Here is an 18,952-nt window from a genome sequence, read left to right on the forward strand (position 1 = left end):
CTACTCTAACAATGAGTACTGTGAGATGCACCATTATTGTGAAGAATAAGGGAGGAAAATACTTCTCTAATAAACATAATGTAATCATTATGTCTTCCTGCAGCTTCTCTAATTGTATAACATCTAGGACTTTGTTACATATAGAATTGAAAAAAATACACAGACGAGTTATCGCATATCGAACATGTTTTGGTAGCACAGATCTGATGGCAATGGAGAGCAATTGTTGTAAGAGCACATGACAATCATGAGATTTTAGACCATTGAGTTTTAAATCTTCCACTGACACAAGATTTCTAACATTGGAGGAGTGGCTCAGGAACCTTCATTTCTGATATCATCTTCAAAACACAACGTTTTTCTTCTCTAGTAAAAGTATAATAAGCAGGGGGAAGGAAGATGTTTTTTATCCCCATTAATAGGTGTAAGCTCTGGTCAAATTTTTAAATCCGCTAAATCACGTCTAGCATTCAATCTATCTTTTGTTTTCCCTAGAATATCAAAAAGTGCACCTATGATATTCATGCAAACAATTTTCTCGATATGCATCACATCTAAGCAATGTCCAACATGGAGATGTTTCCAATAAGGGAGTTGGAAAAAAGAAGATATCCTATTCCAACAACCTTTGGTACTTCCTTTTGAGATATTTCTTTTCTTCTTTTTTTTTCCTCTTTCAAAATCAAGATCTTTAGTTTTTTCAAATACAACCTCCCTAGAAAAAGGTTCTGGAATACTTCCAAGTTCTCTCTAACCATCAAATGATTTCTTTTGACGTCGAAAAGGATGATTTTGTGCTATAAATTTTCGATGGCCAAGGTATGCCATTCTTTTTCCCATGTTTCAGTCTTAATGAAGTTGTGTTATCTCCACAAATTGGACATTCCTTATAACCTTTGACACTACATCCACTAAGGTTTCTATATGCTGGAAAATCATTTATCGTTCACAATAGAACTGTTCTTAAGTTGAATAGTTCCTCTTGATAAGCACCATAACATTGCACACCACTTTCCCACAAAAGTTTTAAATCATCAATCGATGGCTCTAAGTATATCCCAATGTCATCCCCTGGTTGTTTTGGACCTGAAATCAATATTGATAACATCGTAAACTTTCTTTTCATACACAACCATGGAGGAAGATTATAAATGACCATAACAACTGGCCAACAACTATACTTAGAGCTCATATCACTATGTGGATTTATTCCATCTACTGACAATGCCAAACAAAGATTCTTAGGTTCAGAACTAAAGTTTGGCCACATAGTGTCAACTAACTTATCATCCATTTGTCTGCAAGGTGACGTAATTTATCATCCATTTGTCTCTCATTAGCATGCCAAGTCAGGTTTTTAGCACATTCAACACTTCTAAACATCCGTTGAAAACGTGATATAGGAGGAAAATACCACATTATTTTGGTAGGATTTTCTTCTTCTTATTTGTGTCTTTACCATATTTCCACCTTGACTCACCGCATTCAGGACATACAATTGTATTGGCATATTCCTTTCGATACAAGCAACAATCATTAGGGCATACATGAATCTTTTCATATTCCATTCCTAGTGCACCTAATGTTTTCTTTGCTTCATACATTGATGTAGGGAGGTCATTAGTAGAAGGTAAGATACCCTTTAATTCTTTTAGTAGTTCTGAGAAACTAATGTCACTCCATCCATGTCTAACTTTTAAGTTATACGACTTCACTAATGTAGACAACTTGGTGAACTTTTTTCATCCTTCATACAATGGCTTCTCAGCATCATTAAGCAACTTTTCGAATCCATTGAGATCTTTTGAATATTGCTCATGAGCAATTTCAACCATTTCTTTTATATTTCCAACATCATTCTCTTCATACCTATACTTAGAGGATTTTTCATGCAAGGATGAACTAGGAAGTTCCTCACCATGCCAAAACCAAATCTTATAACTTTCATCAATCCCATTAAAATATAAATGATCTCTAATATCATTGCTATTATGACTTTGACATTTTCCACATTTCAAACAAGGACAACGTATAGTAGTATTATTTGTATTGGAAAATCTAAATTTGATGAAGTTTTCTACACCTAACTCAAACTCTTTAGATAATCTACTCTTCGTCATCCATGACTTATCCATACTTATAATAAGCTAATCTTGGAACTACAAAAAAATATTACAATAATTCAAATTAGATAACTCATATAACTTATAAAATTTGATGGAATTGATATTTATAGAGAACTTAAGAATCTTTATTCGCGGAAGGTGATTGAAGACATAAAAATCCATAAAACCAAGCAGATCAACAACATTAACATCTAAAACATAAACAACCCACCAAAATTTGGTCCAAATAATCAAACATTATATTCCAACAGAATCACAAAAACTAATAAAACCAAGCAGATCAACAAAATATCAGCAATAATAATAATAAACAACGAATCTAATCTAATCACAACACTCCAACCAAACTCAAAAGTCCAAACTGCATACACATAAAAAAAAAAAAAAAAAAAAAAAAAAAAAAAAAAAACACTACATCCTCAATCACAAACTGAGGATCCACTTGCAACTATTCAACAAATTGCATCCGTAGCATTACTAAAAAAAAAAAAAAAAAAAAAAAAAAAAAAAAAAATCTGTAAGTGCATCCCCAAACTACACCATCTAATCTAATCACAAACTGCATCCTCAAACTAAAAAAAACAAAAAAAGAAAAAGAAAAAAGAAACATACACATAACAAATATATACACATTTCAATTAAAAGAAATATATACAAATAACAAAAATGCAAACTAAAGTCCTAAGCTCACTTTTTTAATTTAAAAAAATAAAAAAAATATACTTATTCACGGTAGGGAACGATCCCAATGGCACCAACAAACCCCAGTGGTACCACGAACCAATGACCCATTGGACGACACCATCGACAGCGAACGACCCACCGAACGGCACCACCGGCAGCAGACGACCCACTGGACGACACCACCAGTAGTGGATCTCAGCGGCAATGGACGACTACGGACGACAACACTGATGGACAACCTGATAAATTTAGGGTGGCGACGACTGGAGAAATGCGGACGACCAGGGTTTGGGGTAGGAGAGAAATGGAGAAAATGAAATGATAAATTTAGGACTTTTCATTAAAGTAAGAAAAAAAAATATTATTAGGAAATTTTTTTTTACATTTTACTTGACACAAAAAAAAATGTCAAGTAAGACCTTATATTACTTGACACGAAAAATCGTGTCAAGTAAAGGTTCGCATAAAAATATCCGAAATATTCCATCAATCTTTGTTTTTTTAACCCTTTTACTTGACATTTTTTTGTCCAAAATCATATTACTTGATGTTTTTGCACAGAAACATCAAGTAATTAAAAACTACAAGTGTCAAGTAATGTAGATTTTGTAGTAGTGATTTAATATTATTTTATTTTTGTGCTAAATAACTAGTTTTGGACACATGGTGTGCATTTGGTTTATGTTGGGTTTTAAAAGAAATTATTTAAAATATATATTATTATATTATTTTTTGTTTGTCCAATGGCTAGCGGGTTTAAATCTCCATCTCCACCATTCAATTTTTTAACCAATATCCAATTACGCAAATTGAATTTGGTTTTCCGCTACCCCATTCTTTTTAAACTCTTCATCTTCTTCAAAATTAAAAACACTTTCACATTATTTTTACAATCCTCTATAATTATATAAGTCTCAATTATTGCTCTCTCCAAGCTTCATTTTTTCTTATTTTCATCTTATTCTTGAGAGAGAAATATTGTATTGTGAGGATTGATTTGTTATGAGCTAAAATTTGTAAATCCACTCTTTTAGAAAGTTTGTCAAATGTGCTCTTTATTTTTCCAAACTTTTGTAAGGGTTGACTCTTGATCCCGGAAAAAGAGTTGTTACAACGGTTTGATCCTAAACTGTGGAAAGAGTCAAGTTCGTAGTGACATACCCAAGATGAGCTTGGAAAGTGGATGTAAATCGGGTTGCCCCGAACCACTATAAAACTACCGAAGTCAATTTTTGTATCCTCTCCTATTTAATTTTGAAATTAATTGTTATAATTTATGCTTGAAATTACTTCTTCATATTTGATTGGTAATTCTTAAATTTTCAAATCATTTATCAATCTTATTATTAAAATTAAATTGAGTGTTTAAAAGTGTCAATTCTAATAACTTGGCTACTTTGGGTTGAAATTATTTGCATGCAATTTTTGTTTAAACTACTGGTTAGAAAAAGGTTTATTAATTTGCTTAATTGCACCCATTTTGAAAAAAAATTAATAATCTTAATAAACCTCATTCACCTTTCTAGGATTGTCATAGCGATCCGACGAAAATGAGTTCAAAACTTTTGACCTAATTTCCAGGTGGGTCCATCAAACATTACACCTCCACTAAAGAAGCTACATAAAAAACTTCCTTCATGACGATCTTGGCAGTAGCTTGGGTTTCATCAATTTATTGATTTATTTGCTTTTGTTCATCTTTAATTGTCTTAAAGTTGTATTTATAACAATAATTTCTTATATTGTCTACGTCATGTAGACCTATTGAACTATTTTGGGACCTACCTGTCCAAATTGAAAATTATACATCAATATTTAATAAAAGAAAGTGATTATATAGAAAATGTAAGACTACTGCTAGTCACCTTTATGTTCTCCTTCTATCCACCGAAAATTTATTTTAAAAAATATATATATGGCCACGTGTCAGGCTGCACCTAAGTTTTTTCCAACCAATACAGCCACTAGTTTTACAAAAGTCCAGATACAACAAAAATAAAAAAATAAAAAAGACATTTTGTTATTATTAAATGATTAATACAAAATAAGAAAATAATAAATAGTTTAAATTAAAGTTTTACATCGACACATTATTGAATCAACCAAATCAAAATAAATAATAATAATATTTTTAATTACTAAGTAACTAATATGACTATGAAAATTTTTCAAAATTGAAAAAAAAAATAATGATTTAAATTAAAGTTTGAAATAAAGTGAATAATTAGATTATCCACATCAAAATTAAAAAAAAATTTTATTCAAAAAAATAATAATAAAAAACATTAACACATAATCAAATCAATCCGAATAAAAAATTATTGAATAACTAACATAGAGGTTCTAACAATTGAATTTTTTTTTTTATTCGACTTAAAGTCGGAAATAAATGGGATACTTAGATGGAGCTTTTTTAAATATAAAAAAATATTTAAAACTATTTACACTTTATAGCAAAAAAAAATTTAAAAGTTTTTTAAACTTTTTTTTGCTATAAAATCTAAATTTTTCTAGAATTTTTCTATTTATAATGCTTTCCCTAATTAGATTATTCAGATAAAAATAAAATTGCATATTTTTTAATTAGTAAGGTTCTGTTTGATAATTTATTTATTATTTTTTTAAAAAAAATTAAGCTTATTTTACCATATTTTTTACCATAATTTGTATGTTTTCGAAGTATAATGGTTGAATTCTTAGTCAAATTCCAAAAACAAAAACAACTTTTTAAAGGTTACTTTTTTTTAATTCTCAAAATTTAGTTTTGTTTTTTAAACTATTGGTGAAAAGTAAATAACAAAGAAAGAAATTTGAAAGTGGAAGTAGTGTCCATATGCTTAATTTTAAAAATAAAATGGTTATCAAACGAGACTTAAATAATTAACTCAAAATGTTTAAACATATTAGATGGGTTTAAATTAATCTTGAAAATAAGTAAATAATCAAATGATATATAAAACTAGTAAAGAAATACGTGCATATGCACGTAAAATCATAGCTTAGTTTAAAAATATTAAAATATAGTAATTTTTAGAATGTAATAAATAAAATATTATATAGTTTTCTTTTAATTACTACTAAATTTTTAAAAGTGAGAGGACATGTTGACAAAATTGAATGTATGTAATAAACATTTGATATTAAGATATAGAGAAATTACTTTAGATGAAAAAATTGTTGAAAATATTTATAAACAATAGTAAAATATCACAGTCTATTTACGATAGACCGTGGTAGACAATAGAATTTTGCTATATTTGTAAAAATTTTGGTTCATTTTCCTATATTTAAAAACAACCCTCAAATATATATTTTTTTTAATTTTATTAAAAATTTTAAACTAAAATTCTTCTCAAAAAAAATTTAAAACCAAAATTAATTTTAAAAATTTGCATTAGATAAATCAAAATTTTGGTCATGATGAAATCTTTGATTGAAAAAAATATATGTATCAACCATAAATAATTGAATGAGTTAATATAAATTTGACAAAAGCAATATAATTTATCTCTAAAATATGAAAATGTGGGCATATTATATAAGAGTTTTTCCATAAGTCAATAAAAAAGGACGTACACTCACTCTAGGAAAAAAGATTTATGATAGCTTTGAAAAACTGTTATCGTAGGTCTATTATAGCATTTTGTCCAAAGTCGTGTCAGCTCGTGTTATTAAAAGTATTGAGTTTTTTATAGCACTTTTTAAACAATATCGAAAAGTTCAACTTTTTATAACGTTTTGTTACATGCTACAATAAGTTTCCTTCTATAGTACTTGTTAAATGTTATGAAATATTCGATTTTTTATAGCGTTTTGTAAATGCTATAAATACAAGCTTCAAATAGCACATTTGGTCTTTGTAACATGTAAAATAACATTTTTGAAAAAGCTTATAGCAAAAATATGTAGCTATCATTTATCTATTATGACATTTATTTACAATTATAATTATTAATTTAATAAAAGCTATAATAAGTTTTATTGTCAACGTTTTGTATTCATAGCATTTATTAGCTTTTTATAGTTTTAATGAATCCTATTGTTGCAAATTTATAACCTCTCAAATATGTTTATAATCCTATTATTGTGTTTCATACATTTCTACATTAGAAATCAAATAAAATTATATTTATATAATCTCCAAAATGAATGTTATCATAATAAGCATTCAATACGAGATTCATATATCCTAACAAAAAGGAGATATAGTAATGAGTATACTAGAAACTTGGAGATGAAACAAAGCATAAATTTATAAATTACAACATATGTCAATATCAAATTCCAAAATAACTTCAACTTAGTTGTGTTTGTAGCCGACCACAAAATACTTGGAGATGCATGCACTGATAGTCCTTCATCAACCTACAAAAAAAAATGTTAAGTAATAAAAAGTTTAAATAAGGTTATTAAACTAAAGAAATAAAATAATCGATAAATATATGTACTAATTAAAATTTTATCAGATGACCATGCAACTGTACTGTCGATTGCATCTTTTATGTATGTCATCGTTGTGAGTTTGGCCTCCATAAAAATGTGTCATATATTATTGGCAAGTCTACCCAAACTCTCACTGCTTGTGGACCAAGGGGAATATGATGAACAAGATTTTTTGGGTCATTTGAAGACCATCGACCTTTAGTAACAACCTCTCTTATACCACACAAATCTAGCAACTTGTACTTGCGAAGAACATTATAATTATTAATACTCTATCAACAAGGCAATATAAAGAGCAATATATAACATGGTGAGAAACTTACAAAAAGTTTGTTATTCTAAAAGAAGTTTAATAATCTACAAGTAATAAATAAGAATATAAGAAACAAATAATAAACACTTTCTGAAGGTAAAGATACCACCGAGTCAATAGCAACGTGTCAATCAAGGGTTCATTTAATGCATTAGGAGATGTTTACTTGTATTTCCCTAATATTAAAAGATTCTTTAAAAAATAAAGTAAACTATTAAATAATAAGAAAACATTAACATAAACCACATTGATTCTACTAGTTAGTAGCATACTTGAACTTAGAGTAGGTGAGATATCAAAGATCTCATTTCAATCATCTCTCTCTCCATCTTGTTACATTTTTTTCAAGTTAGGTATAACTCTCTCTTTGAGAAAATGTAAACTGTTGGGGTTAATACCCTAAATCTCATAGGGTCCTATAATTTGTAAACATTATATGAACAAACTCATTTTATATTTAATAAAATATTTAATATTTTATTCATTGTCTATAAAATATATGATATTTTAGTTGCATTAACCACAAACCAATAAACTAACATCCAAGGTTATCATTGTAACTTAAACATGTATGTGGAGACATACAGGTGGATCATGTTTAAGTGATAACCTAAATGGTTTGTAGTATGGATAAGGCTGGGTACGTTATCCTGTGATACTACGAGTATGGCCCGCTTTGTAGGTGTTACAATTGTTGTAAAGTGCTTCAAATGATCTGATCCTGAATATTCATATATTAGACATGCGAGCGGGGATATTCTATACAAAGTGTAGGATTGTATCAACAGTAGCGGAAGCACAAGGATCATCTAAGCATTCAAATTCACTAATTTTGGCAAAATATAAAACATGCTTTTGTAGAAAAATTGAGTTTCAAGACATACCTCTTGTAGAACTTCTTCAAAGCTCCATCTCCAGCTGCTATCTTCTCCATATCTTGTTGTAGACCACCTCAAGATCTTCCATACTATTTTCTTGGTACTCTAGATTGAGTTATGGGACTCAAAATAAGCTTGAATCAAGGGATGAAGGAGAAAAGCTCACTGCTGCAACCTTGTTGAAGAACCTTTCTTGTGTGAGCTTGGAGAAGACAAGGCAATGTTAATGCTTCATGTGTGAGCTACTTAGGTGATGGATAATGGAAAAATCCATTTTTCTATTTTGTGTGTTTGTTTTCCAATTTTTCTAATTTTATCTAAAAATCAAAATTTGATTTTAAAATGAAAATTTACTTAATTTCATAAATTAATTATTAAATAAAACTTAATTAATTTAATATAAAATATTAAATTAATTTTAACACATATCCATCTTTATATATTTAAATCATATTTAAATATATAAATTCTCTTATTTCGTTTAATTCTAAAACTAAACATGTAATTATATCTCATATAATTACTAATTTCCTTAATTCTAATTTGAACCTTTCAAATGAACTTATCACGCTATTCTAGAACTAGTCCGTTACGAGCTAGTAGGGGGACCTCGTGGACCTACAGATCATGGGCTCCAAGGATCCGAGATTAACCGACTAAACATATTAGACCAAATTAATCCTCATTCGTTAACTAATGGATCACTCCACTAAAACCCATAGTTGCACTCCCCTCACTGTAGATATATTATGTCCACATGATTTAACCATAATCAGCAAGTAAAGCCTTCACAGGTTGTTTGTAATAACGACTGGGTCAAATATCTGTTTTACCCCCGAGATTACGTCTTATTCCTTAAGTCCCTACTGATCCTCTAATGAACAACTGATTTGTGATCCAATCACCAAACCAAACTCTCTCAGCCCAGTGAGAGGGTAAGGCCCTTTGTTCAAGACCTAAATTCAGTACTTGAGAGAACAACCTTTCTCTTATCCCTAAATCGGGTAGGTGTGAACTTCTTCTTGCACCCTATGTCCCCAGCTATCTATCCGGTCTTACCTCTGAAATGGGAGACTTATTGAGCCAGCGCTGTTGAGTCAACCCTCAACTATGCAAATCTAAAGGCAATCCCGAATAAATAGGAGTTTATGGTTAGCTCAAGATTAAGATCGAGTTACCTAGGTCATCTAGGTGAAATAGTCAGTCTTAAACAGTAAACAATGTTATAAAGTAAGAGTGACTTATTTCTTGGTCCTAATCTTATGCAAACTCATTGCATTGGACACCCCCACTCTTCATGTCATAACATGTACGAATTAGGACCACATCGTATGTAGCATTTTACAACTCTTTGTAACAACTACAGAGTAGGTCGCATCCAATGGTGTTACCAGAATAAGGTACCCAACCTCATTCATGTGCTATAGATCATTTTGACTATTTACTCAAACCCGATCCACTCTTATGTCTCCACATAAAGTTCAAGTACTCATACGATAGTCATGGGTCTTAGTTTATTGGATTTAGACTTTCATACAATTTATGAGATCAATAACAAGTATATTGATAATAGAAAATGTTATCATTTTACAAACTGCGAGTTTTTAGGACATAAAACCCAACAATACTCCCACTTGGACTAAAACTCCAGTGGATCAATATATACAAATATATACAATGTTGAGTTTACATGAAGAGAAATAAATGTACAAATACAATAAACTAGGGCATCACAATACCCATCAATTCTCCCACTTGCCTTAGTGATACAAAACTCGTAGACCTAGTCCTAATAGGTGACCCTCAAACATTTTAGCCGAAAGGGCCTTCGTAAATGGATCAGCTATATTTCTATTGCTGATTCGCTTGCAGCTACATACTCAGCTTCCATTGTGGAGTCTGCATTACAACTCTACTTGATGCTTCTCCACACAACTGCTCCTCCGTTAAGAGTGAATACTGACCCCAAAGTTGATTTCCTCGAATCAATATCGATCTGAAAGTCAGAATTAGTGTATCCAGTAAGGATCAGATCCTTAGGATCATACACAAGCATATAATCTCTCGTTCTCCGAAGATACTTAAGAATGTTTTTAACAGCAGTCTAATGGTCATGACCAGGATTGGACTGAAATCTGCTGACAATTCCTATAGCATAGCATATATCGGGACGAGTACACATCATTACATATATGAAACTCCCAACTGCAGATGCATATGGAATTCGATTCATCTTCTCAATTTCTTGAGGTGTCTTAGGACTCTGCTCCTTAACAAGTGAATTCCATGCTTGAAAGGTAAAGATACTTTCTTGGAACTTTGCATTTTATACCTAGACAACATCTTGTCTATATAAGATGCTTGAGATAATGCCAATGTTCCGTTCTTGCGATTCCAAACATTTGGATTCCAAGAACATACTGTACTTCTCCCAAATCTTTCATTTGGAATTGTGAAGCTAGCCATCTCTTAACGTCAGCTAGATATTCTACCTCATTCCCAATGGTAGAATATCATCAACATAAAACACTAGAAAAGCGACAGTTTTGTTGACGATCTTCTTATATACACAGGGTTCGTCAACATTTTGTTCAAAGCCATAAGATTTGATTGTAGCGTCAAATCTCATATTCCAGAATCTAGAAGCTTGTTTTAATCCATAAATGGATCGATTAAGCTTGCAAACTTTTTGCTCTTGACCCTGCTGTATAAACCCTTCTGGTTGAGACATATAGATACTCTATTCAAGATAGCCATTCAGAAAAGCTATCTTGACATTCATTTGCCATATTTCATAATCATAAAATGCGGCTATGGATAAGAGTATTCTAATAGACTTTATCGTGGCAACTAGAGAGAAGATTTCTTCAAAATCTAATCCCTCTCTTTAGGTAAACCGTTTTGCCACAAGTCTAGCTTTGTAGGTCTGTACCTTACCAGCTTGGTCTCGTTTTCTCGTGTAGATCCACTTGTAACCAATGTGTTTTACCCCTTCTGGTTGATCTACAAGATCCCAGACAGAATTGAAATACAGAGATTCCATTTCAAGGTCCATGACTTTAATCCATTGGTCTTTGTCCACATCGTTCATTGCTTGATTAAAAGGCAACAGATCCTCTAAATCATCATCTGGTATGATGACTTGAGTTTCAGTTAAACCCATTTACCGGTCAGGCTGTTGCACAACCCTCCCACTATGATGAGGCATTCTCAACTCTTGAGAAGGATGTGAAGTATCAGTTTCATCAACAACTCTTGTCGAAGGACCTCCTCGATCAACAACTCTTATTAATACATTTGTCGTTCCTCTGGACATTTCTTCTATTACTAGCCTACTGTGAGGTTGATGGTTCTTTATATAATCTTCCTCCAAGAAGGTTGCATTTGTCGATACAAATACTTTATCTTCCTGAGGATGATAAAATAGACCACCTTTAGTTTCTTTTGGGTAGCCTACAAATAGGCATACTTTTGAATGGATTCCAACTTTTTAGGATTTTGCACAAACACATGTGTTGGACAACCCCAAATTCTGAAGTGATATAAATTTCCTTTGCGTCCTCTTCAGAGCTCGTAAGGTGTTTCAGAAACAATTTTCGAGGGAACCATGTTCAAAATATACATTGCAATCCATCTGCGTGTCCCAAAAAATAATTTGGTAACTGAGCGTAACTCATCATGGAATCAACCATGTCCAACAAGGTTCTGTTTCTTCTCTCTACCACACCATTTTGCTGAGGTATGCCAGAGGCTGTGAGTTGAGATTGAATTCCATGTTCTATCAAATAGTTCTGGAATTCTATATCCATATACTCACCACCTCGATCCGATCGAAGTGTTTTAATCTTTTTACCTAATTGGTTTTTAACCTCGGCCTTAGACTCTTTGAACTTTTCAAAAGTTTCAAACTTTTGGTGTATTAGGTAAACATGCCCGTACCTTGAATAATCATCTATAAAAGTAATGAAATATTCATACCCTCCTCTTGCTTTAACATTTAGAGGCCTACAAAGGTCATGAATCAGCTCTAGGGGTTCTTTGGCTCTAAGACCTTTTCCAGAAAAAAGATCTTTTTGTCATTTTACCCTCAAGACAGGACTCACATGGTGGTAATGAACTGTCTTCCAACTTGTTTAAAAGACTGTTCTTAACCAATTTCTCAATCCTGTTGAGATTTATGTGATCCAGTCTCAAGTGCCAAAGATAGGCATTTGGAGAAATTTTCCTCTTCTTATGAGTTCCAACAGTTTTAAACATCTCTATATTCAGCACTGCTTTGACCTCAATTGGTTTTAACATATATAAGTTATTTTCTAATTTTGCAGAGCAAATCTGTTTATTTCCCATTTTGATGAACACTTCACCATTTTCGAAATAAATTTTATAATTTTGTTCTAGCAAACAAGAGACAGATATTAGATTCTTTTCATAGAAGGAATATAATATACATTTTTCAAATAAATGTACTTATCTCCTATAAATAACTTCATATCTCCCACTGCTTTGGCCAAAATAATCTCCCCGGTCCCTACCTTAAAGATTGTTTCACCTTCTGTCAACTGTCTCTAGGAACTCGTTTCATGTGAGATAGTACATACATGATTAGCGACATCTGAATCAATTATCCAGATTTTATCGTTTTCCACTAAACATGCTTCGATAACGAGTAAATCATATTTATCTTGTTGTTCGAATTCATCATCCTTATCTACATAATTCATAATTTTAGATGAGTTCGGAGATAGAGGATAGTCCTCTGTTAAAACTCTGTTGGTATGATCAACCGCTAGTAATTTGTTTGTCGATTTGATTTTACTGTTATGTACATCGGAAGTGAGTATTACAGAAGAATTCGACATGCTGATAAAATTCAAACAAATTCTAATTAGAAAATTGTAACTAAATCTAAAGTCAAGTTTTAGCAAAAAGTAATAATGTACCCGTAACCATTATTTATTTGCAACGATATTTTAGTGAGTCAGAATATGTGCTACCGAGGGGCAGTCAGATACTCATTCACTAAAACAAACAATTTTGACCAAACACTATCCCCAAAATAACTCTTCTTCCTATAGTCGTTTAGTTATCGTTTTCGGTCAAGATCTTTACTAACAACTTAGTAATTCTTGTAAGTGTGACCCACCTTAAGCCTTCTCCCTCAAAACCAAAATAGTCAGAGCCCACCACTTTTGGGTTCTCACCCTAAGAATACCAAGGTTTCATTGTGGTAGTGTTTGGGTTTTCTAATTCGAGGTTATTTTGAAGAAGGTCTTCAAAAGGTTCGTGATTCCATTCGAGGGAGGATAGTGAAGAAAAGGTTCTTCAAAGGTGATGTATCTTGAACTATTTTCTTGCAAAAGCATGTTGTAATTTAATTTTAAATGCATATCCATTGTTTGTTTACTGTAAACTTTATATTCGATAATTTATGGAATTTGGTCGATCCACTTTCGCTCAAGGTTCTCCTCATACGAGATCCTTCAATTGGTATCAGAGCTAGGTTATAGGTTTCTGATTCCAAATTCCATTCTTGTATTGAATCGTCTACAGTACTGGTGGTTTTTATGATCTACATTCTATTTATGCAATGAATGGTTGTGGATAAATTGTTGACGGATGTTTTTGAGATAGAACTCGGCCTCGAGGCTCCATGGGTGTCCCCCTGCGGGTGGCATTTGAGTATGCCAATATCAAGGTGAATGGAGAGAATGTTTATAGTAAGTAGGAGTGGGACGTGTCACAACACATCCCTCAGTCTTTCTCTTTAGGTTGATAAAGTTTCATGCATCGCCTTGAGGCATCGTGGGTGTCCCCTAAAGGATGGTTGTATTGCATGACGCTTTATTTGATCTCTAAAAATGGATAGGGTTGCATTTGTCTCTTGTTCCAATCATTGTTTCCCTACGGTTGACTCAATTGAAGCGAGACTCTAGAACCTAAAATGAAGGGCTACACTTACACAAAATTGTTAAAGATGTTAACAAATTTTGGACCGAACAATGGTGATTATCAGTTACAAGGACAATGAGTATTTTTGTCTAATGGTTGAGAATGTCTCATTTCAGTGAAAGGGCACTTGATTACCCTATGGTGACTTTTGTCCTGCCTCACTGAAGCATCATTGCAAAATAAATGTCACTTTGGGTACACTAGATTATTTTGCTAAAACTGGATTGGTTTTTTTAAAAGTAGTTTAATGCAAGTAGACTAAAGTAGTTTGTTCTTTTTTCACCAAATTTAAAATAGCTACCGCTACTCTTAGTTTACTAGCCATCGATAAATTAACGGGCGAAAACTATGCTAGCTGGAAAAACACGATCAACACTATTCTAATCATCGATGACCTGCGTTTCGTCCTGATGGAGAAGTGTCCTCCCATTCCACCTCTCAATTCTCCTCAAAACGTTCAGAAAGAATATAAGTGTTAGATGAGGGCAAACGAGAAGGCCCGAGCGTATATCTTGGCAAGTCTTAATGAAGTCTTGGCCAAGAAGCATGAGTCCATGCTCACAACCCATGAGATCATGGAATCCTTGAGGGGAATGTTTGGACAACTGTCTGCACAGCTCAAGCACGACACTCTCAAGTACATCTCTAATGCTCGTACGCAAGAAGAGGCATCTGTTCGAGAACACATTCTGAACATGATGATCCACTTCAACGTGGTGGAGCTGAATGGGTCAAGCATTAATGGGGCCAGCCAAGTTCGCATCATACTGGAAACTTTACCTGAAAGTTTCCTGCACTTCCGTAGCAATGTTGTTTTGAATAAGATTGACTACAACCTTACTACCCTACTCAACGAGCTACAGACCTTCCAATCCTTGTTGAAAATCAAGGAGAAGAAGGGTGAAGCAAATGTTGTTTCATCTTCCAAAAAGTTCCATAAAGGTTCGACCTCTGAAACTAAGTGTGTACCTTCTCCTCCGGCACCAAAAAGTGAAAAAGAAAAAAGGTGGAAAGGGGAAGGCTGCTGCTAACCCAGGAGTTCTTGCACCAAAGGGTAGACAACCTATCAGGGTTGACAAAGGAAAATGTTTCCATTGCAACCAAGATGGGCACTGGAAGAGGAACTGTCCCAAATATTTGGCAAAAAAGAAGAAGGCCAAACAAGGTAAATATGATTTGCTTGTCTTGGAAATTTGTTTAGTAGAAAATGATGATTTTGCCTAGATTATTGACTCTAGGGCCCCTAACCATGTTTGTTCTTCATTTTAGGGAATTAATTCCTTGCGGAAACTTGATGTTGGTGAGATGACGATGCGAGTTAGAACCAGGCATGTCGTCTCAGCTGTGGCAGTGGGAGGTCTCCGGTTGACTTTACAGAATAGATTTCTAGTTTTGAATGATATATCTGTAGTTCCTGAGTTAAAAAGGAACTTAGTTTTTTTAAAGTGCTTGTTAGAAAGTTCTTATCAAATTAACTTTTCTTTTAATAAAGTGTTTATTACAAAAAAATGGTGTTGATATATATTCTGCAAATCTAGAAAATAATCTGTATATGTTAAGGTTGTTAGCAATAAATGCCCTCCATAACATAGAGATGTTTAAAACTGTTGTAACTCAACATAAAAGACTTAGAATTTCTCCTAAGTAAAATGCTCAACTTTGGCACCTAAGACTAGGACACATTAATCTCAATAGGATTGAGAGGTTGGTGAAGAATAAACTTCTAAGCGAGTTAGAAGAAAATTATTTACCTGTGTGTGAGTCATGCCTTGAAGGCAAGATGACTAAAAGACTTTTTACTAGAAAAGATCATAGGACCAAATAACCTCTAGAGCTAGTACATTCAGACCTTTGTGGTCCGATGAATGTAAAAGTTAGGGAAGGTTATGAATATTTCATCATATTTACTGATGATTATTCAAGGTATGAGTATGTTTATTTAATGCAACATAAATTTGAATATTTTGAAAAGTTTAAAGAATTCAAGGCTGAAGTTGAAAATGCATTAAATAGAACGATTAAAACATTTTGATCTGATCGAGGCGGAGAGTTTATGGATTTAACATTCTAGAACTATATGATAGATCATGGAATTGTATCCCAACTCTCAGCACCTGGTACATGATGCTTGATTTTGTGAAGTGAATTATGGATGATATGCGATGGTGAAATTGCGTTGTGCACTCAAGTTTCCTCAGCATAATCCAAGTGTAAATTCCACTGAGTTTCTTAGTAAGTCCAGGGTTGAACTTAGGGACTTGTGAAAACAGATTGCATTGGTAATTTTTATGAAAACTTTGCGATAACTGGAAAAATAAATAAATTGTTGGGATTGTTGTTTGCGTTAATGAAAAATAAACAAATGCGGCGGAGTTTGAAAAGTGTTGAAAAACGGGAAAGCGATGAGTAGAAATACAAGTTATTTTTGCTCTTAAGTTGGAACAACTAAGGTTTTTAATGATAAATTCTCCTCATTTTTTAGAAGAAACGCATGGAATTACTTAAACATTAGTAAACTCATGCAAAAGAAGTTTTATTACTAAATACTGCGACACTAACGCGTTATATTGCAGGATTTCAACAAGAAACTAACGTATGAGTAAAAAGTGTCGCAGGCAAAATTTCTAACGCATGCGCCATGCGTCGGAGGGAATTCAACGCAGAGAAGATTCATTGATACAGGCTGTTTGTGTCAAATCACCACTTGCAAGTATGGGCACCTGCAGCAGGCGGCGTCTGAAAAGCTTCTGAGTGTCAGGCGGCTGACCAAGCATGGACTTTAATGCTGCCCATCACCAAGTGGAGATGACCAACGCGTATAAATAGATGAAGACCCTCCAAAACACAGATATACATATACATACACAGAAATTTTGAAGATTCTCACTCTCACAATTAGAGTAGTCATAGTTTTAGTTCTTTAGAAACTGTGTTGTGGTACCAAGACGATCAGAAGGGTTGAGAACTACCATCACCGCCGGTCAGGGAGCGGAGGAAGTCAAGCTTGAGAAAGACACTTCACCCAACTTCTATACAAGTGATTGTACACAACAAGATTAAGCCAAAGAGATATAAGAAATTGTACTCTGCGACTTGACTCAGTTTCTTTCATCTTATTTATCACTTTCATTTCATCTGATTAAATATTGCTTTTGTAAAGACAATCTGCTTCTTTATAAAATTCATATATTTGATCCATCACACTTTGTCATTGTTTATTTCTTGTTTATGTTGAATGCATCTGTACTTTATTCAAAATCTCATTTTAAATGCTTAAGCCATCTTGATCAATTGGTGAAAGCATACTTAGCTTAGATTATTCGAAAGAATAAATAAGCCAGCATCAGTAGGACGCCTAGTACATCTAGAGATAGACTTACTGATGTCTATTGCATTATGTGTTAGACGCATACATCCTAGAGATAGGTTTTGTATGTTATTCGCATTGAGAAGTGTTGAATAAAGTCTAACGCATAAACAAAGATAAGCAAATCATCCCATCTCATCCACATCACACTCTGGTTTGTGTACACTCATCTTAAACCGACGCATACCACTCACATTAAAATCCATTTTCACATGATCCATCACTCACTACTCAACTCTTTTGTATCTTCTTGCACAAGCACAATACTTTAGTGTAAATAACACATTTCTCTTCATACATTTAGGAAACCCCTACAATAGCTACAACACAAGGTCTGCGTTAGTTTAACTGAATCCCTGAGTTCGACCCTGGACTTACCAGGAACCTAAATTAGATTTATACTTGGGTCTAGTTTAGGAAAACTTGAACGTCAATAGTGGAGTGTTGTGCGTTCTGTTGCATATCTCTAACGCACCAACGCGTTACAATCACATAAACACATCAAAGCATCAATGCATCATTTATACTTAGAACTTATTCTTCCAATTTATTTTATACAATACACTCCTAGCGTGATTAAACTCCTACTCTATACATTCTTGTTAATCTATTTAGTATGTTTATGAGTATGTGTGTATGTATTCCAGGGTTTCTAAGTCAGGTTAAGTAGGCGAGTAGGCAGTAAGTGCCAACAAAAGGGTTGGTAACTATTGCAATCATATTTTCTTTCAGATTAATAGAGTAATCTGGGAGGGGATGTGACAGTTCAAGCCTCGAAATCAATCCTTAAGTGAGCAATTTATCTACTTACCCCAACATCAGGGAAGGAGTGAATTTCGTCTTGTGTAGCTGTGTTCCAAGCTCCCCAATGAGACGAATCCCCAAAATGGTAGGTATATTGAGTTGGCAATTTAGCCACTCCAGCCTATACAAATCAAAGGATCGCCTTCATGGGCAGGAGTTCACAACTCACTCAGGATTCAAGTCATGTCACTTATGGTCATCTTAGTGAAATGTAAGTCTCTATTATTAACAAAGTTATTTAATTAGACTAATCATTTCATGGTCCAGTCTTATACAAACTCTTTGTATAGGATACCCTCGCTCACACGTCTCTACATGAATGATAAGGATCAGATCATTTGTAGCACTTTACAACACTTGTAACATCTACAAAGTGGAATGTATCGTA

The 18,952-nt window shown here is 33.1% G+C and overlaps 1 pseudogene; it reads right to left on the reverse strand.

The window, feature by feature from the left end:
* Nucleotides 1-750: 750 nt before the first annotated feature.
* Nucleotides 751-2,135, reverse strand: LOC150038214 (uncharacterized; annotated as a pseudogene).
* Nucleotides 2,136-18,952: the final 16,817 nt, after the last annotated feature.

The sequence above is a fragment of the Benincasa hispida genome, chromosome 1 (genome assembly GCF_027475165.1).
Source record: "Benincasa hispida cultivar pf3 chromosome 1, pf3_genome.v1.1, whole genome shotgun sequence".
Taxonomy (NCBI): domain Eukaryota; kingdom Viridiplantae; phylum Streptophyta; class Magnoliopsida; order Cucurbitales; family Cucurbitaceae; genus Benincasa; species Benincasa hispida.